The sequence below is a fragment of the Silene latifolia genome, chromosome 10 (genome assembly GCF_048544455.1).
Source record: "Silene latifolia isolate original U9 population chromosome 10, ASM4854445v1, whole genome shotgun sequence".
In the NCBI taxonomy this organism is placed as follows: domain Eukaryota; kingdom Viridiplantae; phylum Streptophyta; class Magnoliopsida; order Caryophyllales; family Caryophyllaceae; genus Silene; species Silene latifolia.
The window spans coordinates 63,367,552-63,394,320 of NC_133535.1; positions in this window are offsets into that span (position 1 = coordinate 63,367,552).

Genomic DNA, 26,769 nt, shown 5'->3' on the forward strand with positions numbered 1-26,769 from the left:
CAAGATAACCTCTTAAAGACTAATATTATTTGAACTAGAAGAATATTAATCTTACTAAAATTGACCCAAAATATTTATTTTGTCTCTTGTAATTTCGGCCAAGAGAGGATAATTTTGGAGCTTTTATTTCTCTAGTTTTTCTTAGAGAGTTTTGTATTTCTTACACTAGAAATATTATGTCAAGTATGAATAATAAAATTAGAGAGAAAAAAACTCTCTAAAATGGCTCTAGAAAACCGGTGGGGGGAAAGAGGGAGAGCCAATGCATGGACAAGTTGTTCTTCTCAAGAAAACACAGGCTTGCATGGCTACTAGCTAGGTGTGTAATCATGTTGTTTCCACTCAAATAATTTAACACAATTTAAACACCATACTCCCTCCATATAAGATAAAATGGGTTCCGTTTTATCTTTGTCAATTTATCAATTTGTCACATGTCACAAGTCATGTAAAATTGTCATGCATTTTTAACATATTAAAAATCAACGTATTAATAAAAATACGTCATGTACAAAATTGACCTAGTAATTTATAATTACTTTTACCAAAACGGTTTACCAATTATAAATCACAACATCTTGTATTTATAATAAATTATTCATTCAGTTTCAATTGTTTCTGTAAACAATAATTTCATCTAAGCAATAAAACAATTCGATTACTTAGACCGTGTCTAATTTAATCAAATTACAACGAGACACGTAAATATTACTTCCAAAATCGTCCGTCAATTTTAAGTAATTTAATTAACTCGTATCGTCATACGATCAATTAAATATTCAATTAAGAGTGTTACCATTTAGGTATGACCTAAGGGGATCAACTGATCACCACCGTCGCATGACAATAATGTCAAACTCTAGTCAGCCAATCATTACCGATATGTGTGGACCAGTTGACTGTAAAATATTACTTCCCACATGTATTCTTAAAATGAGACTTAAACATGTGATCATCATGATCAACAGTTGTGATCGCATTATTGTCGGAGGACACATATTCCAACAGGCAGCACTTGAGTCTTCGAAAGACGAGTCAGTTTGCACAACGAAGTCAGCATCCGAGTCATACATGTCATCATCATCAATAGACAACTCAGGTCCTTCATAGAAAAGACCGCTTTCGGTACAGATAGCATATACCGTCTCTGATTGCCTAAAATCTAACTCGGCAGCTACTTGAGCTATTCCAGACTTAAATAAGCTGAAATAAGCTTCTCTAGATTGCATAATCTCTTGCGCTTGCAGTACAAGTGTCTTCACTTTAGATGTCAATTCAGCAATCTCTCCATTATTTTTAGTAGGGGAAGGGATTTGTTGTTGTGGTGGCCAAACAAATGGAGGCTTTTGATAGCCTTGTTGCTGAAACGGATGTGGCGGCACATAGTAATTCTGCGGCGGAAGTGGAGAGTAGTTTGGGTAACCCCCACTTTGAGAACCAGCATGACCTTGTCTATACTGCTGATAGGCATAGACTAGGTCCTTCTCCACATAACAAGTAACAACATCGTGCCCGCAGAAACACATCTCTCACATAATGCCACCTGCTGCCCCATGGGATGGAACATAGGTGGAAGATCAAAGGTACTCAAGCCTTCCCTTTGATAATATTCTCCCAATAATCATGTACAACTACACCGGTAGGACCTATCAAAACAGCACTAGAAAAGAAGATAAGAATTGCCTCAAGGAATAAATTCCTTGAGGCTAAAGATAAACTCAAATAAAACAAGTAAAAAGCGTCGCCTCTCCGGCAACGGCGCCAAAATTTGATGAGGCTGTCGCAACCCTACCAAAGATAAACCCGAAAGGTCTCTAACTAATGCAGCTAGGGAAGTCGGGGTCGAATCCACATGGAGGCTATTGTATATACTTGCTCAACTAAGTCTGTCAGATGTCACAGTTGGGGGTTTTTGGTTGAATTTATAACTAACTAATCTAACTAAACAACGAGAAGTAAATAAATCTAACAATAGAGAGAAAGGGAACTAGGATTGTTGGGTCACCAATGAATGTCCTATGGTCGTAGTCTAGGTCGCAGATTAGTCACATGCGTCGGTCTAAGGGGTAATGAAAAGGTCCTTCCGGTCCGCTATTCACTCTAAAATACTACTAACTTAGCTTCCGCCCTCATTAGAATATCCTAAAGAATTGCAGCAGGTCTCACTCCTTCCAATCTTCCGATCTAGGTCAGAGTTTGCCAAAAACAACTAGAACAATTATGCGCATTATAACCGTCTAATCGTCATTAAAAGCTACTTATAAAAACAAAGACATGAAACAAGCATCAGATCTACAAACCTATTTAACTGCCATCATTCATTCATGGTTCCTCTAAATCCTAGCGAGGGAATTAGCTATGCATAATGAAATTAACGAAACTAATAACAACTAAAGCAATAGTAAATAACAACATAATAAAAAGAGGGAAGAAACTAACATAAACTAAATTAAAAAAGAGATTAAAGGAAGAGAAATTAAGGGAATAAGAGAAAGGCAGAGAAATTACAGAATTTAAGATCCGGAAAATAGGAGAACAAAGCAACGTAATAGAGGTTCAAGCAGTGAAAAGTTCCAAACCCTTAACCTAATGAATGTTTTTCTCTTATATAGTGAAAATTTTTATTAACTAATAATATAATATAGCTAAATATAATAAGTCTCGACATAAATCCTGCGCGTCAGACTTGGTTTTACTCGATCAAGTAACATAAAGTTGGTCGATCGAGTATTTCTTCCTCAAAAGCTCTCGATAGAGCACAAAAACACTCGATCGAGTACAGTAAGAATCAAGGTAGTCGATAGAGAGATACAAAGTACTCGATCGAGCACAAATAGTACTCGATCGAGGACTATAGTACTCGATCGAGTAGTTTCAGCGCGTAATTCCCGCTTCGCGCACTTAACTTCAAACGGTCGCCATTTCTTTGTTACTTGTCCGAAATAAGCGATTTTCATGGCGTTGGAAAGATAAGAGGTTAGCTTTCACCTCCAGTTAGAATCAGTTGAATATCAGTTGTAGAACTCGATATATGGCTCTTCAAAGTAGGCATTAGTAATTTGAAGCTCTTCTTTTGCTCGTCTAGCTTCTTTACTTCTACACGCATCACCAAATAGTAGTTTCCAAGCTCCGACTCAACTCATCTCCTAAATGCATGCACAGGGACATGTTCTAAGCTTGATTCCGCTTCTCTTTGTTTCATTCCTACAAATAGGATAAAAGAAACCAAAGTAGACAATTCGGGGGACATTTGTAGCCTAATATTACGAAATATGCATAGAAATGCGTGCAAATACGGTACAAAAAGTCTATATAAAATGCACGTATCAAATATCCTGTCAGTTTAACTTGGGTGAGTTGTTTTATGAATTTGATTGAGCAAAAGATATAACTATGATCTGAAGTCCCACATAATACTCATAGGAGACTAAAGATTATAGTTTGGTAAATTTAAACAAAGAATTCCACAGATTGACACATGAATTCTCAGCTTAAACTTGAGATAACACAACTAAACTAATCCACAACAAGGCACAAGATTAATCTAGTTATGCCAACAGACTTTGTTCAATTAACTACAACAATTTACAAGTTAATTAACAGGCGTGGACTCAACTAAATCAAAGCACAAGTTGAAATTTTGGTTGGGAGAAATATCCAGGTTTAGTTTTCATTCATGAAAAGTCTGCTTCAATGCAGTGTGGATAGAGGTCCTTATATATGCCTCTTACTCTACCTTTGGAGTTTCAATTCTTATATCCAAGGGTTGAGGATTAATCTTTGGAAACATACCAACTAACAAAAATATTTTACAAGGGACTGAAAAGGAACTGGATACAAACAAACTGAATTAAAATTTGTGCAAACTGAAATGGGTGGTGCAGGTAGCTTGTGCAAGGTTATTGTTGTTGTTTAGCATTGGTCCTTCCCAAGGTCAAAGAGTGAAGACAACAAGAGTTTAAACCTTTTGTCCTTGAGTTTTGATGCTGCTCAAAATAGGAGAACAACTTCAAGAGGCTTCAACAAACAACTATATCCTTGTTCAGCTAAAAGAGGAAATCCTACTTTATGTCACTATCAGTCCAATGCAACAACATGTGACTTAGTTTGAGGTTGATTTCCTTAGCATGTTATTGAATGATCCTTTCCAGTTTTATGAGCTTACTTAAGGGTTCTTCCAGCTGGCCATAATGGTAGCTGAATACTGGACCTAGTGGACCTTCTAGGATCCTAGCCTTGGACTGGTGGGGTGGCGTTTGGTTGAGCCTAAACTGCTTCCTGGCTTGAGTTATGAACCCCCGGTTCAGCTCATGCTGCAGCCTCCTCAGGCTGAGAGGAGCTTAACCTCAAGCTTGGCTCCTCCTCATCATCAGATTCACCATAGTATAGGCTTAGATCACCAATATTAAAAGTCCCATGGATTCGATACCCCCAAGGGAGATCAACCTTGTATGCATTAGGACCACCCTTTCCAACAATTTCAAATGGACCCTCAGCTCTTGGCATTAGCTTGTTCTTTCTTTTGGCTGGGAACCTCTTCTTTCTGAGGTAGATCTACACGAAATCCCCTAGCATAAATTCTTTCTTCTTTATTGGGACCCTGACCTGCTTCTGATATGATTTATTGACCTTTTCAATTTGTCTCTTGACTGCAGCATGTAGTTTGAGCATCTGCTCTGCCCGTTTCGTAGCATCATAGTTCAATTCTTCCTTTGGTACACTTGATAGATCTAAGGGCATTAGAGGATTTACCTCATAGACCACCTCAAATGGACTGTGATCTTTTGCAGATGCAGGTGCTTTATTGAAGGCAAATTCAGCCTGTGATAACATTAAATCCCAATCCCTCATGCCTTGTTAACAATGCATCTCAATAACCTTCCCTAAGTTTTGTTTGTGACCTCAGTCTGGCCATCAGTTTGTGGATGGTGAGATGTACTGAATAGTAGTCTAGTATTTAGCAGCCTCCACAACATCTTCCAGAAATAGCTCATGAACTTTACATCCCTGTCAGATACAATAGTTCTAGGAACACCATGTATCCTGACTATCTCTTTCAGGTAGATCACAGCAATGCTTGAAGCATCCTCAGTTTTCTTGCAAGCTATGAAATGAGCCATCTTGCTAAATGAAGTAAAACTCTTAGGACTCGATTTTTGGACAAATAAGAGTCGATTTTAACAGTGAAACAGACTGTTTAATTGAGAATAAAATGACTAAAATTTTGGGCAGAAAGTTTGGAACTCATTTTGAACACTCAACTGGACTGTTTGTAACCACGGTTTAACTTGGACAACACGATGGATTGAATTGCAAGTATGATTAGAATTGAGTGACTTGGGATATGACTTAATCTAAGCACTAAGCAACTAGATTAAGCCTAAGAGGAATACAATCACTAAGCAATGGAATCACTCAACTCTAAGCACAGAGAAAAAGAGGGTTTTCTAGTACTAAGCAAAGAAGATTAATAGAAAGCAAAGCTTCTAACTTGTGTTTATCATTCATCAAATCTGAATTTTTCATGAGGAAAGCCTTGCTTTTATAGACCAAGCCAAGCAATCCTCACCATACATCCAAATAATAATCTAAGGGCTCAAAGAGACCCACAAAAAACCCGTGCAAGCTTAGTCCCAAGGACTTTACACAAGTTGAAAATCAAAAGCTAAAAACAAGGAAAGTAAACTAATAAGACAATGATTATTTAAACATAGAGTAAACTCTTTTGGAAGCATCAAGGGATCCGGCCAAGGTTGTATAAGAGTAGTAGAGCATCAAAAAGAAGCCTTGTGGGTGTCTTGGTTAGTTTAAGAAGGTTGAAAGTGACTTGAAAGCGACCTTGTACCTTCCTCTTGCAAACCGTGTAAGCTAGGGCCACCCAGTTTTGTTTCATTCTTTCCTATATGATTATCACCTTCCCAAGACACAAGCCCTGAGACAAAAATACTCTAAACTCATCATACAATATTTCTAGGCCATAAAATTCCCCATGTTCTTAGACGGATTTCAAATTGGACCCTATTTCGGTCAAGGGACCAAAACCGGGTTCATGGTTGTTTGTTGTGGATTGTTTTGCTTCAAACTCCTCTTCTTGAAAAGGATTTGTCCTCCAATTCTTGGCATCATCATCATTAAAATCTTCATAATAAGGACCTAAATCCCCAACATCAAATGTGACATGAGTTCCAAAGAGATCAACCTTGTACTTGTTGGGTCAAATTTTCTTGATAATATTAAATGGACCTTCTTCATTTGCGATGGACTTGCCTTTCCCTTTCTTGAGGACTCTTCCTTTGCATGAACGAACCCAAACATGACCCCCAACTCTGAATTTTGTGGCTTGCTTAGCATTTACGGACCCTTCTTTGCATTTCTTGAATCGGGCATGAAAGTGGAGCTCTTGCTCAACCCGTCCCTTGGTACCATTCCCTTGATTTCTAGGGTAGACACTTGACTCGAGTTGGACAGCCACACCACCTTTGCAACTAGCCTTGTACTCATCCTTATTCGAATTAGGAGTAGAGAAGGTGGGATAATCATATTGCACACCATCATAGGTACCCTCGGTTTTTATCATTGCTAAGGAGCCTCCCTTGGATTCGTTTCATGATCTCATGCCATTTCTTGTTAGAGTAAACACTTGGCTTGAGTTGGACAATCACCCTTCCCTTGCTACTATTTTCAATTCCATCCGATTCCAAATTGTAATTCCTTGAAATAATCCTCAGATTGACCATCCCATTTGAGCGATTCTTGTTCAAGTTAACACTCCCTTAGCTTGTCATTTGATTTGTGGACATCCCGGCCACCCAAGTGAGGCTTAGGGACCTCGGTCATTACCCCTTTGTTGGTATTTGGTGGATCATCTTGATAGAACTTGATCAATTCTTGAACCTTGATAGAGAATGGTTCCTTTTGCTCTTTGGATACATCTTTGGCAAGGAGGACATGGTCACCTCCCACATCATTCTTTTCTTGGATCATTTCAGCCTCCTTGATCAACATTATTTCTCTAGAAGGCTCAAGCATGGAGGATGGTGGAAGAGGTGCTAGGATGACTTTCCTCTTGCCAAATTCAAAGGTGTATATGTTACCCTTCCCATGATGCACCACATTCTTATCAAACTCCCAAGGCCTACCAAGTAGAAGATGGCAAGCATCCATAGGTAGATGATGTGACCATTATTTGAGCGTATTTAGTCCCCGAATTAGCCTTGTTACCATGCTTTTTAGTGCATATTTAGGTCATTTATTGTCTTTAGTCCTTTGTTTTTCATATTCTTTGAGGTTTTGTCCCCTTGGTAGGAAAGGAGTGCAAACCTTGCATTTTCATGGCAAAATAGAGCTAAATTGATTGAATTCAATGACCAAGCATCAAAGAGAAGACAAGACTAGAAGGCCTTTGTACATATTATAGTAGTTGGGCAATGATGAGAAAAGATCCTTGCATCTCCGACAAAATCCCCGAGGATTGTAGGAAGAAGAAGGAAGAAAAGAAGAAAGGAAGAAGCTGACTCAGAATCCGAGCGGATTGCCCTCTGGACGCCCGTCCAAGACCAGGAATCCGAGCGTCTTTGCCAGAGGGATGCTCGTCCAAAAACGCCACAATGTGCCCGTCCAGCCAATGAATCCGCTCGTCCAACAAGGCCACAATCCGCTCGTTCCGTGCCTTGGATGCTCGGATTGTGTTACATCAACTTTCCATTTTCTTCTTGTTCTATGAAGGATGCACATATCTTGGAAAGACCGGCAAAAAGGAGACTCGCATATTTTTCTGAGAGGAGCGATTCCTCAAGGACTTAATCATCATTTAAGCCCTTAGTAAACCCTAATTTGTGTACCTAATCCCAACTATAAATACCCCATTAGTCTAATTAGATAATCATGTTCTTCTTATCAATCTTTAGTGTAGTTTATATCAATCTAATCTCTCTTTAATCTTGTAATCAACTTTTAATCAAGTCTTAATACAAATCTCATTTCATTAATCTCTCTTTTGTTCATCTTTCATTTTGGGTAATTGAAGATTATTTGGGTTATTATTGGGAGATTGACAACCTTCCAATCAATCATCAAGTACTTCTATTATTCTTTGCTTTATTATTGGAATCATTAGTAGGTATAATTCTCTTAATCCCTTTTTAATTATTGTTAATCATCTTCATTTATTCATCATGTTTCACTTTGTTGGTATGATTGACAACCTTGCTAGCATGTTCAACATGATAATGAGTGAGTAGTTTCCATAACTAGGGTTAATGTGTAATTAGGGGAAACCAACATGAGGGATGATTCATGCTTAATTTAATATGTTTTCATAGTTTATTTTCTTGCTTGTTGTGATCTCAACTTATGCACATGTTATGTTTGATGAAATGCGAGCCTATGAATCCTTGCATTTTTTACCCATCACTTATCTTTTCAATGAGACTTTTAAGACATAAACCAACTCGAGTCTCATAGAACATGCATATAGTTGAGTATGGAAGATTAAGTCGACTTGTAGGTGTTGTACAATCTAATCGATTCGGCTCCGGGACCCAAACTTTTCTAGGATTGTAAGATATAAACCAACTCAATCCATCACAACAATAATTGCTTGCTTATAATTTGAGAATATGTTTGTATGATCAATTCCCATGAATTCCCTATGACTCCATGACACCCTAGTGCCTTTTATAAATTTTTTACATCCCTTTTTAATCATCTTGGTTGTTTACTTTCATTGCTATTTAGTTTAGTGATCTTCTATTCCAACCCCAAATTGTGACACCCCTAGACACCGCTACTTACAATCGAAAATCTTACTTCAATACCCGTCCCTTGGGATCCGACCTTTACTTGCCTCTTTACTAATAGTAGAGTTGTTTGTGAAGTTATAAATATTGTTTTGGTCTAGGTGCTCCTAACGACAAGTACCGAAAACTAAACCTCCAAGTGAGCCCGACCAAAAATGGCGCCGTTGCCGGGGACGGTGTTAACTTGATTTAGATTTTCTTAGATTGTTATTAGTTGTGTCTTTCTTTGCCTTGGGGAAGTAAAACTCCTCAAGGTTTGTTTTAATTATTTTCAAGTTGTTCGATATTTTGCAAGATGGATCTTATAGATTGTTTTGTAGAGGACCACTTAAGTATACCTTTCTTCAAAGACCCCATGCAAGCATTGGATGCCTTGGAAGCAAGTGAGGCCAAAAATATGTATTGGCAATTGGAGGTAGATCTTTTTGAGGCCGCTCTAGCTAACAAAGAACTTACTCATGAGCAATCCGAATTAGTACATAACATTTTTGTGGAAGCATATCAACCTATAGAACATGAGCAATCAATCTTAGAAGACATCTTACAAGCCCAAGAGCAAGAGGAATTCGTCATGGAATTCGAGTATGACGAGATTGATGAGACCGAAGAACAAGTTGAACATGCCATGAGAATGGAGTGTCTAATGGAAATGGAGCAAATTCTCAATGAACCTTCAAAGGAGGAAAGTGAGGTACAAATCCCTACTTTAAAACCCCTTCCCCCAAATTTGAAATATGCTTACCTTGATGAATCAAAGACCAAACCCGTAATTTATTAATGATAGACTTGATGAAAACCAATTGGGAAAATTGCTTGATGTGTTAAAGCAACATGAAAAGTCTATAGGTTATAGTCTAGATGACCGTAAGGGGATAAGTCTCAACTTTTGTATGCATAGAATTCATCTAGAGGAGGACCATAGACCTACCATCCAATATCAAAGGAGATTAAACCCCCACATGCAAGAAGTTGTCAAGGGAAAGGTTATGAAATTACTTGATGCGGGAATCATATATCCCATATCGGACTCTGTAGGTTAGCCCCATTCAAGTGGTACCTAAGAAAGGAGGTACCACGGTGGTGACAAACGAAAAGAATGAGCTAATACCCACAAGGAAGATCACCGGTTGGCGTATGTGCATTGACTATCGAAAATTGAATTCCGCAACAATAAAGGATAATTTCCCCTACAATTCATTGACCAAATGCTTGAGAGGTTAGCCTCCAACAAGTTCTTTTGTTACCTTGACGGGTATTCGGGATTCTTTCAAATCCCTATACACCCGGATGACCAACATAAGACCACCTTCACATGCCCTTATGGTACTTTTGCATATAGGAGGATGCCTTTTGGCTTGTGTATTGCCCCCGCCACTTTCTAAAGATGCATGATGAGTGTCTTCTTCAATTACCTAGAGACCATAATGGAAGTTTTTATGGATGATTTTTGCGTTTATAGAAAAGACTTTGACTCATGTTTGCATAATCTTTCTCTTGTATTGCAAAAATGTGAAGATGTTAGTCTTGTTGTAAATTGGGAAAAGTGTCACTTCATGGTCAATGAAAGAATTGTTCTGGGTCATTTAATATTGGAAAAGGGCATCGAGGTCGATAAAGCTAAGGTTGAGGTGATAGAGAAACTCCCACCTCCCGTGAATGTTAGAGGGGTGAGAAGTTTTCTCGGTCACGTGGGTTTCTATCGCCGTTTCATAAAAGATTTCTCAAAAATAGCGAAACCCCTCACTCAACTCTTACTTAAAGATGCCCAATTCCATTTCACTGATGAGTGTGTTGAAGCCTTTAATAGAATCAAGGAAGCACTAATCTCGGCACCGATCATTCAACCTCCAAATTGGGAACTACCGTTCGAGATTATGTGTGATGCTAGTAACTACGCCGTTGGAGCGGTTCTTGGCCAACGGGTAGGAAGAGCTCTTCATGCCATCTACTATATAAGCAAGACTCTTGATCCCTCCCAAGTGAACTATGATACCACCGAGAAAGAGCTTCTTGCCATTGTCTATGCTTTGGACAAATTTCGTTCCTACTTACTTGGATCCAAAGTGATTGTCTTTTCGGATCACCGTGCTCTCCGACACCTCTTGATAAAGAAGGAGGCAAAACCAAGGTTGTTGAGATGGATTTTGCTTCTTCAAGAATTCGACTCGGAAATAAGAGACAAGAAAGGAGCCGAAAATGTAGTGGCGGATCACTTGTCAAGGATCCGGTTTCATGATGAACAAGGAGAAACGCTGATCAATGACTCATTTCCCGACGATATCTTGATGGCCATTCAAACACAACTTGAAAGGCACATCACCCCATGGTTTGCCGATTATGCCAACTATATCGTTGGAAGAGTACTCCCTCCAAATTTGAACTACAACCAAAGGAAGAGGTTCTTATTCGAATTAAAAAGGTACTTTTGGGATGACCCAAATCTCTACAAAGAGTGTAGTGATGGGCTCTACCGGAGGTGCATCCCTTAATGGGAAGTCCAATGAATCTTGGAAGGATGCCACTCGTCACCTTACGGTGGGCACCATGGAGCAAGGAGAACCATTGCAAAAATTCTTCAATCAAGCTTCTATTGGCCTACAATGTTTCAAGACACAAGGGAATTTATCATTCATTGTGATTCTTGTCAAAGGACAAGGAATATCTCTTGGAGGAATGAAATGCCACAAAGGGGCATACTAGAGGTGGAGATCTTCGACGTTTGGGGGATCGACTACCAAGGACCGTTTGTGACATCCAATGGGAATTAGTATATCCTTGTGGCCGTAGACTACGTCTCAAAGTGGGTGGAGGCAATTGCCACCCCAAACGATGATGCAAAGACGGTCACCAAGCTCTTCAAGAAAATAATCTTCCTAAGATTCAGAGTCCCTAGAGCAATCATAAGTGATGGAGGAACGCATTTTCATGAAACGAAGCTCGCATCCCTTTTGACCAAGTATGGTGTTCAACATAGAACCGGCTTAGGATATCATCCTTAAACAAGCGGTCAAGTTGAAGTTTCGAATAGAGAGATCAAGCAAATTCTTGAGAAAGTTGTAAACAAGACCCGAAAGGATTGGAGCATAAAGCTTGATGACGCTCTTTGGGCTTATAGGATGACCTATAAGACTCCCATAGGAGCCTCTCCTTACAAGCTTATTTATGGAAAAGCATGCCACTTGCCAATCGAATTAGAGTACAAAGCTTTTTGGGCAATCCGAGCCCTTAACCTTGATCTCAAATTAAGTGGTCAAAAGAGGATGATACAAATTCAAGAGTTGGAAGAATTCTGATTACAATCTTATGAGAATGCCAAGATCTACAAGGAAAGGACAAGATTGCTCCATGACAAGAGGATCAAGCAAAAAGCCTTGCACAAAGGGGATAAAGTCCTTATATTCAATTCCCGATATCGACTCTTTCCCGGGAAGTTGAACTCTAGATGGATGGGTCCCTATATGATCACCGAGGTTGGAAAGTATGGGGATTTTGAAATCAAGGCGGAAGATGAAAGCAAATTCAAGGTCAATGGTCAAAGATTAAAGCCATATTATGAGGGAGCATTTATTGGAGAGGTCGAGGTCACCTACCTTGGGCCTCCTCATCCTTGAAGGAATCATCAAAAGGAGAGTTTGGTGGAGTCCTCCCTAAACCACCACTTGTAAATATACTAACCCCTGTAACTTGTATTTATAATTTTGTTGCATTCCTTTTATCATAAACATAAATTCTTTCCATGAGAGTAAGTAAGGGAGGGTCAGTAATGATTTTTAATGAAGGAAGAATCTAGTTTTCAAGTGTGGGGAAGCTTTATCGGAGTCAAGGAAATCAAGGAGAATCCGCAGCAAGGAATCCGAGCGTCTAAGGAGGAAATCCGCTCGGTTTGTACAAAGACGCCCGTCTTATTGAGAATCCGCTCACCCAGCAGGAATCCGAGCGTCTGAAGAAGAATCCGCTCGTCCTTTTTCTGCAACACTTTAAGAAAAGTTCCTATAACATAATCCGCTCGTCTTTAAGAAAAGACGCTCGTCCTGCTTCAGAAAAGACGCTCGTCCTAAGCTCGATTCGCTTGTCTTGGCTGCTTCAATTTTTGGAAAAATCCGCTGTAAGAGAATCTGAGCGTCTTCCCAAGAATCCGCTCGTCCCAAATCAAGGAAATCCGAGCGTCCCAGGCTCGAATCCGATCGTCTCCCTGCGGCCTTCACTCCTGATTTTTACAATTTTAATTCTCCCCACCACACAATTTGTGACATATCACCCTTCCTTCCACTTGTATTATAAAAACCCACCTTTTCTAGGGTTTCAAAGGCAAGATTCAATCCACAAAGAGCATATCCATACTTCAACATATCAAAAATTCCAACTCCACAATCAAAGAATGGGACCAAAGGGATCTTCTTTTAGGGATAGAAGAAGACCAAGAGTAAGAGGAAGCTCTTCTATTTCTCACATCAACACTCTAAGGAAGGAGCATGAAGAAATTGTGGATCTTACCAAGCTTGATGACTTCTCTAATGTTGAATTCGTAAATGTTGTGCAAAGGCTCGTTTTTCACCGACTTCTTCGTAAGAACATTCTCCCTACTAAGTTTTTATGCCATAGAACTTTAAGGAAGCTTGGGATTTACCATCAAATGGAAGCCCTTTTTGAATTGTTTGGTCTCTCTACCCTATTTCGCATGCACGAGCAAACCTACCAATCCCTTGTTCTTGAATTTTTAAGTTTCTTGAAAATCACAACCTTGATTAGAACGATTTGCATAGAATTTAGGTTGGAAAGTGTCTCAAGAATGATGACTCTAGTGGAATTTGCTAATGTGCTTGGTCTTGATGTCTCGCCTACCCGGACATCAAAACTGAAGAAATATAGTGTTGCACCCCTATGGAGAGCCATGACCGGCTGAGATTTCATGTACATCAAGGAGTGTCTAGCTTTCCACATTCAAAACCCTATTTTGAGACTCACTTACCGGTTCCTTTCCGGCACCCTCCTTGCTCGCCGAGACCCGGCAATTGTGAACGAACTCGATCTTGTGTTCATGGTGTCTTATCTCGATATCCAAGGAAGGGGTGGGTACCATTTTAATGCTCCCCTTGTACTACTTGAGAAGTGGGCTAAGTTTTGAAATGGAGATGATGATGGAATGAAACACATCGTTAATGGAGGGCTCATTACAAAGATTGCAAAGCATTTCAATCCAAAATTTAATGAGAACAATGAGTACACTCCTCTTTCCGGGAATACAAGGATAAATGAAGACCTCCTTCTTGTGTATCATCATTGGATAACCCTTGAGGGGGTTGATAAAATGATCAAGTGGATAAAAAAGAGGAGTGATCCAATCTACTTACCAATGAACGGTCTACCAAGAATCTCACCAAGAAGGGGTCCTCTATCACCGATCCCATCCTACCTCATCCCCGCAAAACCAACCCAAGCAAGGCAAGCACCACCACCACCACCACCAAATCCCCAATAACAACAAGAGCAACAACCACAAGATGAGAAAATCAAAATACCTCCCTACCCTTTTCCATATCAACCATACAACCACCCTAACCCCTTCATCCTCCCCCGTGATGAATTTGTAACGAGAATTCTCCAAGACTTGCATTTTCGACAATATGAAGCTACCGTGGACAACTATTATTCACTTTACCCTCAATACCACGACATGATTAAACGAGGGAAGATTAGTGAGGAGGGAGTGTTTCCCTCTTGGGCACAAATGGATATACTCTTCCCAAATTCGGAAAGAGCAAATGAAGGGGCAAATGGGTAACAAGATGAAGGGAGCGACAAATCTTGCGGTGGGGATACGGTGGAGCTTAATAGCGAAGAAGATGAGTTCATGGACCCTAATACAAGTGATGCATCCAAGGAAATATGGGATAGTGACCTAGAGGGAGATGATGGCGATCTCTAGAAGATCTCTTCATAGCTAGATGGAGCGGGCATGAGGCACCCATCTCAAGCTTAAGTGAAGTTTCTTTATTCCCTCTCTTTATTTTCAATTTTCATGAAAGAATTTAATGTTTTGTCAACTTGTACAATATTTGTCTTTGGTTTGTTTGGAGAGTCCTAGTAACACGGAGGACTAACACCTTGGCCCCATTAAGGTGTTCTTTTTATTATTCCCACTTGAAAAATCCAAAATGACAATTTATAGTTTCATGCATTGCAATTCTTTTTATTAGCTTCATGCATTGCAATTCGTGTTCATCTTTCATTTTGGGTAATTGAAGATTATTTGGGTTATTATTGGGAGATTGACAACCTTCCAATCAATCATCAAGTACTTCTATTATTCTTTGCTTTATTATTGGAATCATTAGTAGGTGTAATTCTCTTAATCCCTTTTTATTTATTGTTAATCATCTTCATTTATTCATTATGTTTCACTTTGTTGGTATGATTGACAACCTTGCTAGCATGTTCAACATGATAATGAGTGAGTAGTTTCCTTAACTAGGGTATATGGGTAATTAGGGGAAACCAACATGATGGATTATTCATGCTTAATTTAATATGTTTTCATAGTTTATTTGCTTGCTTGTTGTGATCTAAACTTATGCACATGTTATGTTTGATGAAATGCGAGCCTATGAATCCTTGTATTTTTTACCCATCACTTATCTTTTCAATGAGACTTGTAAGACATAAACCAACTCGAGTCTCATTAGACCATGCATATAGTTGAGTAGGGAAGATTAAGTCGACTTGTAGGTGTTGTACAATCTAATCAATTCGGCTCCGGGACCCAAACTTTCCTAGGATTGTAAGATATAAACCAACTCGATCCATCACAACAATAGTTGCTTGCTTATAATTTGAGAATATGTTTGTATGATCAATTCCCATGAATCCCCTATGACCCCATGACACCCTAGTGCCTTTTATCAATTGTTTACATCCCTTTTTAATCATCTTGCTTGTTTACTTTCATTGCTATTTAGTTTAGTGATCTTCTATTCCAACCCCAAATTGTGACACCCCTAGACACCGCTACTTACAATCGAAAATATTACTTCAATACCCGTCCCTTGGGATCCGACCTTTACTTGCCTCTTTACTAATAGTAGAGTTGTTTGTGAAGTTATAAATATTGTTTTGGTCTAGGTGCTCCTAACGAAAAGTACCGAAAACTAAACCTCCAAGTGAGTCCGACCAGTAGAATATCACAAAGAACATTATCATCATAGTTCTTGCCAATGGAGAAGGACACCAAACATTGTTTGTCAACCCTCAATTCGGCCCCCTTGTCAAGCCACCTTAAATTGTAAGGACATGGGTGGTTTTGAGTGGTTAAGGAATGCTTCTCAACAAGGACACTAGAGGCCAGATTAGTACAACTACCCCCATCAATGATTAGGTTGCAAACTCTTCCTCCAATTGTACATCTAGACCTAAAAAGTTGTTGTCTTTGATCCATCTCCAATGGTTGAGCACTCAATACTCTCCAAGTGACTAAACTCATCCCGGAATCCGGCATTACAAGTTCCTCATCCTTAGTCTCCACGGTTTCCTCATCCTCATCACGCACACGAATCTCATCTCTCCTCAATGAACCACTTCAAAGCTACTAAGGGCTCTCTTGGTTGGACATTATTTGGCAAAGTGTCCATAACCTTGGCATTGGTAACATATTTTGAGAGGTAAGGTCTTTTTTTATGAGGTTTCAATGCCTTTTCCCTGGTCAAGTGTGGATGTCATGGTTGGAGTGTTGGTGTCTTTGGGTTTGGTCTCGGCATAGGTGGTCTTGATGGTTGTTTTGGATGACAATATTGAGTTAGAGGTCTTCCCTTTGCCCAATGCAATTTTATCATCCAACCCTTCCACAAACCTAGCAATTTTTTGTTCGGGTTTCTCATTGATTTCACATTGCAAGGCGAGTTATTCAAAATCTCTAAGATAGGACTCAAGGGGTTATTGGTCTTGCATAAGTTGTGTGAGCTTAATGAAAATGTCTTGGGTGTAGTCTTTAGGCACAAATTTTTCTTTAAGTTTCTTTTTCAACTTTAGCCAAGACTTTATGGGTTCCTTACCCCCCCTTCTTTTTTGGTTCTTTACATTCTCATACCAAAGTGAAGCATAGCCCTTCAATTTTAAGATAACAACTTTGAAAGACTTAGTATCTGAGTAGGCCTTAAACTCAAAGACTCTTTCTATGGTTCTAATCCAATCTAGCAAATCCTCAAGGTCTAAACTACCATAAAAATCAGGAATTTCTACCTTTAGGTCTTTGTTGAGCTCCCTTTAAAAACCCTCAAGCATGGACTCCTACGAATCCGATATTTCTTCCTCTTCATGGTTGCCTTGGCCACTTTCTCTACCCATGACACCACGACCTCTTCCCCTACCACAAGGCGATCCTCCATCCCTTGTTGGTGTTGGAATGTTAGCCATGATAGAATTGACGGAGTCTATCATTAGGTTGCATTTTTCAGAAAGTTGTGTTACTTGAGTCTCAATACCGGTTAGCCTTTCCTCACTCATGGTTGTTTTTGTGTTTTTGAATGTGGTTGAGGTTTATAGTGAGCTCACAAGAAATGTTTCTTCCCAAGACTAACACAACAATGGAAATGTGTTATAACCTAGGCTCTTGGTACCAATTTGAAGTAAAACTCTTAGGACTCGATTTTTAGACAAATAAGACTCGATTTTAACAGTCAAACAGACTGTTTAATTGTGAATAAAATGACTAAATTTTTGGGCAGAAAGTTTGGAACTCGTTTTGAACACTCGGCTGGACTTTTTGTAACCATGGTTTAACTTGGACAACACGATGGATTGAATTGCAAGTATGATTAGAATTGAGTGACTTGGGATATGACTTAATTTAAGCACTAAGCCACTAGATTAAGTCTAAGAGGAATCCAAGCACTAAGCAATAGAATCACTTAACTCTAAGCACAAAGCAAAAGAGGGTTTTCTAGCACTAAGCAAAGAAGATTAGTAGAAAGCAAAGCTTCTAACTTGTGTATCATTCATCAAATCTGAATTTTTCATGAGGAAAGCCTTGCTTTTATAGACCAAGCCAAGTAATCCTCACCATACATCCAAATACTAATCTAAGGGCTTATAGAGACCCACAGAAAACTGTGCAAGCTTGGTCCCAAGGACCTTACACAAGTTGAAAATCAAAAGCTAAAAACAAGGAAAGTAAACTAATAAGACAATGATTATTTAAACATAGAGTAAACTCTTTTGGAAGCATCAAGGGGTCCGGCCAAGCTTGTATAAGAGTAGTAGAGCAGCAAAAAGAAGCCTTGTGGGTGTTTTGGTTAGTTTAGGAAGGTTGAAAGTGACTTGAAAGCGACCTTGTACCTTCCTCTTGCAAATCGTGTAAGCTAGGGCCACCTAGTTTTGTTTCATGCTTTCCTCTATGATTATCACCTTTCCAAGACACAAGCTCTTAGGCAAAAATACTCTAAACTCATCATAGAATATTTCTAGGCCATAAAATGCCGCATGTTCTTAGACGGATTTCAAATTGGACCCTATTTCAGTCAAGGGACCAAAACCGGGTTCATGCTTGTTTGTTGTGGATTGTTTTGCTTCACTAAACCTGTCAACAACCACCATCACAAAGTCATTTCCCCTTTAAGTCCTAGGCAATGCCACTATGAAATCCATACTGACATCCTTCCAAGGTTTGTTAGGCACTGGTAATGGTGTATAAGGGCCAGCTTGGAAAGAACTCTTGGCCTGTTGACATACAGAACTTCTTCTCAGTGCTATTTGGACATCTTCCATCATCTTAGGCCAATAGAATTGGTCCTGCAATATTTCCAATATCTTCTGAACCCCAAAGTGTCCTCCTAGTCCACTAGAATAGACCTCCTTGATCAGCAAATTCGTAGAAGCCCCTTAGAACACACAACTTATTCCCATGGAATAAGAACCCCTTATGTAGTAAGAACTTAGTTCCCTGAACCCTAGTTCCCTTATTTTGGATTTGCCAGTCTTCATACAGGGTCATCTTTGTACAACTTCTTCATGAATTCAAACCCAAGGACTCTTTGTTTTATGAATGTCAGCAAGGAATGCCTCCTTGACAGGGCATCAACAATAATGTTTTGCTTGCCTTCTTTGTACTTGCTTGAAAATGTGAAGGACTGCAAAAATTCAACCCATTTAGCATGCCTGTGATTCAGCTTGTGCTGGCCACTCATATACTTCAGTGCTTCATGATCAGAGTGCAACAAAAATGGTTTGGGTTTAAGATAATGGATCCAATTCATGAGAGCCCTAACAAGAGAATAAAACTCCTTGTCATAAGTAGAATAGCCGAGCTTGGCTCCACTCAACTTCTCGCCAAAATAAGCCACATGCTTCCTTTCTTGGATTAGCACACCTCCTATGCCAACACCACTGACATCACATTCTACCTCAAACAGGCACTTAAAATCTGGCAACCTAAGGATAAGAGCCTCACATAGTAATTTCTTTAGGAGCCTTAATGCTTGCTGAACATCCTCAGTCCACTTGAACCCCCCTTCTTCATACATTTAGTGATTGGAGCTGCAACAACACTGAAATTCTTAATAAATCTCTTATATAATGAAGCAAGACCATGGAAACCCCTTACTTATGTAATGCTCTTATGGATGGGCCAAGACTTGTCTGCCTCAATTTTGTCTTGGTCCATAGAAATCCCCCTGCCAGAGACAATATACCCGAAGAATTTCAGTTCAGTTGACAAGAATGTACACTTCTCTAGCTTGCCAAATGTTAGGCCTGATATTCCCGCAATATGTTCAGGGTACAATCATACTCTGGCCTGACGATCAGGACAGAAGCTTTAAGATAATTCAGGCTTGGCACCAGGCACGAGAGGATAACAGTCAAATATAAAGATATTATTTGACCAAATTCAACCAGCATTATATGGAACAATTTGGTAATTAAATCCGTAATTAAGGAGAATAATTGATCATAATTGTGGAGCATTTATCCGGCTAATTAAGCGCATTGAAGATGGCAATTAATGGTACCATTAAGAGAGAATATTATGCCATTAAAGAGGGAGATCACGCGGATATGTGGAGAATACTATATAAAGCAGACTGAAGATCATTCAAAAGGAGATTCTAAGATATTCTACCATACGAGACAAGATTACAAGCTTTACTATTACAACACTTAGAACAAAATACATTATTTAGCTTAAGATACAATTATTCTGCAAATATTACAGTGAAACCTCTCTTGCCATGGTGCCCGTGTTTTTTTCCCATTCAAGGTTTTTTCACGTACAAAAGTTATTGTCTCATTTGTTCTCTTTATTTTCTTTTCTTTACGTCTTATTAGGCCTGCCTTGTAGACATACACAAGATAAAGCTAGTTAACTGATAAGGCTAAAGTCGTATCACCTAAATCAAAGTAATCCTATCTCAGTACTAACAAAATAGCTAATGGCAAGAAAGGTATCAAATCCACAGAGAGGCGGTAATGTTCAGTTTGTTAATATTTTAAGTGTCTTAAAGTAACCGATTTCTTGGGGGTTTTGTTTGTTTGTTTTCTAACAACTATTAGCAAGTGAATTAAAAGATGTGTAACAATAATATTAAAGAAGTCTAGGATTCCGGTTCACTAGGTCAATTATACGGGGTGTATCTTAATCAATTATTAAGTCAATCAAACTATCTAAGGTCATAAGATTGATTAATTCTATTATGCCCTTTAGATTAAGTCTAACATGCAATCGCTATAATTAAACACAACCTATCTGATTGTCGCAGCCTATATTAATTCTAACCCAGTCGATGAAAATATTAATTTGCTACGCTAATTATAGATTCCGGCCTTAAATCATATAATTAGAAGAAGAACAACAATCAAATCATAGTTTATACGATATCACTGACAATTAATTAATAACCTCCCTTCTAATCAACCTAGATCCCCTTTATCCTAGATGAATGATTTAGCTACTCATAGTAAATTGATCAACAACAATAAAGGTAGATGAAAGGATGATTGAAGACATAAAATAATAACAATGAATTAAAAGCATAAACTTGAACAATAAATTATGAAGAACGATTTAATACCTTAATAATTAATGAGGAAAAATTAAAGATCCAAAAGTATGCTAGATAACCAAATTTAGAGTATTTTGCCGTACGAAGTAAAATAAAAGCGTAACCTCATAAACCCTACGAGTTTAGAATATATATTACAAATAAGACGTGTTTTAGGAAAATACGGAAATCAACCTATCAAAGAAGATCCTCGATCGAGCCTCGACATACTCGATCGAGGAACCAGGTGCTTCCAGCTTCTTCCTCGTCTTAACATCTCTTTTTGTCTTCAAGTCTCCTCGTTTCCCGTGCAATGCCTCGTGTATTTCACTATACCATATCCGCAATGCTCATCTTTACTTGATTCACCTCGTAATGCGTCATTTCTGCATTAAAACATAAAGTAACGGCAATATCGACATTTCACTAATAAAGGCATATAAATGATATAATAGGCACGAAAACGGTATCAAAACAACATGAAAGGAGTTATAAAGGTGTATATAAAAGTGATACATCATTAACCCTGTTAACTCTCTATCCTGACCTGATTTAGCCCTGCATAGAATCTAGACAAAATAATTGGCCCTGTAATACTCCGTATTTAATAATAATAATAATAATAATAATAATAATAATAATAATAATAATAATAATAATAATAATAATAATAATAATAATAATAATAATAATAATAATAATAATAATAATAATAATAATAATATTTTATTTATACGAGTTATGTTGAGATGGAATAATCGTGATAATAATAATAATAATAGTAATAATAATAATAATAATAATAATAATAATAATAATAATAATAATAATAATAATAATAATAATAATAATGTACTATACTCCCACCACATACATATATACTCCCTTATCCCCACCCACCCAACCTTATCCTATTGCAATCCACCAAAAATCCACCATCAAACATTAGAGAGAAAGAGAGAAAGGAAGAGAAAGACCGTCTTTTGCCCTCCGCCTTGAGATCGTAAGGTAAACCATCTTATACTAGTATTTATATTATTTTATTCATACCGTTGACTCACCCACGACTTGGACCCACCGTGACCACCATAAGACCATCGTTGACCGACCATATGGGGTTTGACCAAGCATTTTAAATGGGTTTTGGGGGTTAAGTAATACGGGTCAGGGCTTGGATTTTGGACGGATTGTGGGTTGGTTTGGGTCTTGGTTTTGGGTGGTGGCTGTCGAGGGAAGAAAGGGGAGTTGAGGGGTGGTCTTGGTTGGTGGCTAGGGTGGCTGTGGTGGCCGGAATCTGGGTTAGAAATAGGGTGTACGGACGGGTGGGGTGGTTGTGTGTCGCGGGTTATTTGTTGTTGTTGCCGTTTATGTCGTTGTCATGGGTAGTGGCTGCTGGCATGGTGGCCACCATTGGACCCACCGTGGTTAGGGCGGTATCATGGTGGTGGTGGCAGCCATGGTGGTAACGGGTTGTGCGTGAGGGGTTGTGTGGAGGGTGCCGCAGGTGGTGGTTGTTGGTGTTGTTGTGGGTGTCGGTTGTGGTGAGGCCGTGGGTGGCTACTGCTGGCCGTGGCCACTACGGCTAGTGGTGGTAGTCCATGGTGGCAGTGGTGGTGGTGGTGGTAATTGGGTTGTGTCGGGATTTGTATTGTATAAGACAGGTTTATTTAGTTTAGTTAGTCGTATACGTATTTCTATAATGTATTAGTATATTTATACGTATTGGTATAAATATATTAGTATATTATAAATATTGGTATATGTATTAGATTAGTATATTTATATTTATACGTATTTGTACACGTATTTGTATGATTAGATGAGTATATTTATACATATTTGTATTATTATCGTATTTTAGATAATGGGTTTTGTGAGACGGTTTTAAGAGACGGGCCTAGCTTGTGTGACGGTTTGCTTATGCGGAGTTGCTATGAGGTAGGTTTATCCTACTCAGTTTCATTGTTGCATTTATTTATAAAATGAGTCTTTCATCATTCATTTGCATTGAATGAGTCGGTAAATGGCATGTATATGGTATATCGTATTTGTTGTCTTGTCTTGTATGTCGTCGGACATGGTGGTTTGTTTGGTTACTTGTTTTGGACACGTAAGACGGTTGGGAGACCGTCTTGCGCTTAAGTCACCTCTTGGAGCTTCCCACTCCAAGAGGGATGTTCACATTAATGGCTTGAGTTACGGAGGGACTCGTGTGATTGAGACACGACGTCTGGCAGGGGATCCGGTTGGCTTCCGGACCCGGTACGTCTGGGCGTGTCTCGGTACCTATTTGTGGTTATCGGTTTGTCTGGGCGTGTCCTGGTACTAGTGTGGTTGTTGGTATGTCTGGGCATGTCCCGGTACCGTGGTGGAGGTTGCTTAACGGTGGTTCATCCATATCATAGTCATGTTGTATGTTCACACTCGAGTTGTGTCACACTTTATTGATTTATTGAAACTGAGATTTGTGTGTCTGTGTCTTGTCACCTATCCCTTTTGGGGTGGCCTGTGTCGATCCATATGATATCCTTTGGTCATATGGGGAGCAGGTTATGATCGGGTTGTTTGGATAGTACGCGGGAGATGGGACGAGCTTGTTGATATCACGAGACGAGTCTAGTTGGCTAAAAGAGTATATATATCACGATTTTTATTTTATTTATTCATTTGTTTAGGTTTATGTAAATTCATTAAACATTACATTAATAAAAATGTTCTCGATTGAAGTTTTGAAACACTACCTCGGGAAACCGAGATGGTAACGCTCCAATTATCTTGGCCGGATAATCGGGGTGTTACAGGCGCCCACCGTGGGGCATCTAGCTCATTAATATCTTTTCCCTTTTTTACAAAGAAAATCTAAAAAGAAACTATCAATGGCCATCCCAAACGTAGAGGAGTAATTGGCTGCTGCATTACTAAAAGTGGCTCAATTCGAGGCTGAAATCCAACAATTAAAAGAATATATGTCAACCTTAAAGCATAAGTTGGAGAAATCCAAAGGTTCAAGCTCCAAGATCCAGCCAGGAACCCCGTTCTCATTAATTATCAAACACTTTGATTTCTCAAACTTTGGAAGTCCAAGTGGAGTAAAAAAAGTGATCAACGTTGATGATGATGACATTCCCAAAGATGACAATGAGAAGCCCGATGAAACAGAAGCAGCCGTCATGATCATAATAGTTCAGGAAATCAAGAAACGCACTGAAAAATTCTAAAAGATACCTGGAGTCCTTGCCAGCATGGAGGAGGCTGCCCCAGAGAGTTATGCTGACTCGCCCTTCATAGACGAGATAGCTAGAGTGGATCTTCCCAAGAAATTCGTGATTCCATCTATAAGAACCTATGATGGAACCTCAGATCTACAAAACCATGTAGCCTTCTACAAACAAAAGATGTTGGCTGCATCTATTCCCAGTGAGTTTTGGCAGGTTTGCATGTGCAAATAATTTGGAACCACCCTGACCGGTTCTGCACTGCAGTGGTACATTAACCTGCCAAATGGAAGAATCAAATACTTTGCTGACCTGATCAATACGTTCAACCAACAGTTCGCCAATAGTAGGGAATTGGAAAAACGTTCCAGTGACTTGTACAGGATTACCCAGATGAAAGATGATAGCCTAAGAATATTTCATGCTAGGTTCAATTAAGAGAAAGTATCAATCCCCAGGTGTGACATCGGCACAACAGTGGAAGCATTGAGGCTGGGACTGTTACCCAACAGTGACCTTTATAGTGAATTAACCAAGTATCCCTGTCACTCCTTCGAAGATGTCCAGACAAAGACACTTGCCTATATCAGGCTATATGTAGACAAGAGTTACAGGTTTGGAGGATCCTGCAATCAAAAGACTATGATAAGCCGAACTTGAAAAGCGGCGCCAGGAGCAATAACTATAGGAGTGGTCCATACACCAGGTCTGATCAATCAGAAGTCAACCTAATGCAAGAACAACAAGGTATGGCTGGAATTCATCCACCTATCTCTGAACATAACTTCTGTGTTGATGTTGCAGGCTTGATCCAGCGACTGGACAACATGGAGACAGTAGTCAGGTGGCCCAGGAAGTCGGACAACCCAAATTCAAGAAAAGACCATACCAAATGGTGTGAATTTCACTTGGATATGGGGCACACGACAAAAGATTGCTTTACCCTTAGAAAGGAAGTAATATATCTATTGAAGATGGATACCTCATAGACCTGATCAAAGCCAGGGGCAGAACTGAAGACCCCGGCAAAAACAACAAAGAGCAGAAGCAGGAACGCAATCTCCCTCCACCACCTCCACTCTACGAAGTTTAATTTTCAAATGGTGGATCAGAGATCTGCGGCCCGACCAGTTCAGCAGCAAAGAAAATATCCAGGACGCTTCAAACTAAGTCAAGCTGCAAGCCTGACAACATACCACCCATCATATTAAGTGATTGTGATTTAGTAGACATTCCTGACATTTACCATGATGGTCTGGTAATCTCCATGCAAATTGGTACCGCCAATGTAAAAAGGATTTTGGTTGACGAAGGCAGCTCAGTGAACCTGATCATGCTAGATGTGCTCAAAGCATGAAGATAAAAGAGGATCGAATCACCAAGACTGCCTATCCTCTTACAATGTTGAAGGTGCTCAAAGAGTATCTTGGTAGGGTTCAGTGGCGAGACGAAGAACACATTGGGAGAAATCTATCTCCCTACCTACGTTGAAGGTGTTGCATCTTATGAAAGCTTTGGAGTCCTAGACTGCCTATCCTCTTACAACGTCATCCTAGGCAGACCTTGGATTCACAACGTCACGGCTGTCTCCTTAACTTATCATCAATGCATAAAGATACCAACATATTGAGGAGTGACAACTATCAAAGGTGAGCATAAGTCAACCCAAGAGTGCTATACCGAGGTCTTAAAGCCTTCCAAGGCAGGTAAGTCCTTCGCATAACAATTACCGTATCATATCAGGAGCACGTACGTGGCGCCACCCTAGATAGAAACAGATCAGGTAATCCCTAATCTTGAGTATCCTGACAGGTATGTTCTAGTTGGCTCTAATGCCCCTGACTCAGTCATGCCCAAGTTAGTAAGTTTCCTTAAAAATAAATCTTCCTATTTTTCTTGGTCTCACTTTGATATGACTGGGATTCGTGCTGATATTATCACTCATAAACTTAATATTAACACATCTTTTAAGCCTGTACAACAGAAAAGACGAAAGTTTTCACCAGAAAGAAACGCCATTATCAATGAAGAGGTGGACAAACTCCTAGACATGGGCATGATCAAAGAAGTAATGTACCCTGAATGGCTAGCAAACGTGGTGGTCGTGCAGCAAAAAAAGGGCAAATGGAGAGTCTGTGTGGATTACACTGACTTAAACAAAGCCTATCCAAAAGATCCATTCCCTCTTCCACATATTGATGCCATGGTAGATGCAACTGCAGGACACGAAATGCTCACGTTCATGGACGCTTCTAGTGGATTCAATCCGATAAAGATGTACCCAACTGACCAGGACAGTACTGCATTCATTATTGACCGAGGCATATACTGCAACGCTGCCACGCCATTTGGTCTATAGAATGCAGGGGCAACATACCAGCGCCTGGTCAACATGATCTTCAAAGAGCAACTTGGGGACACCATGGAGGTCTACATTGACGACATGGTAGTGAAATCCACAAACGCACATGATCATGTGAAACACTTGGAACAAGAATTTCAAATCCTAGAAAGATACAATATGAAGCTCAACCTGCAAAATGCCACTTTGGAGTTTCTACAGGGAAGTTCTTAGGCTATATGGTGACCAAAAGAGGCATAGAAACTAGCCCTGAATAGATCAAGGCTATACTAGAGTTACAATCACCCAAGGCTGTCAAAGATATTCAAAAGTTGACTAGAAGGGTAGCTGCCTGAACAGGTTCATATCCTGATCATCTGAAAGATGTA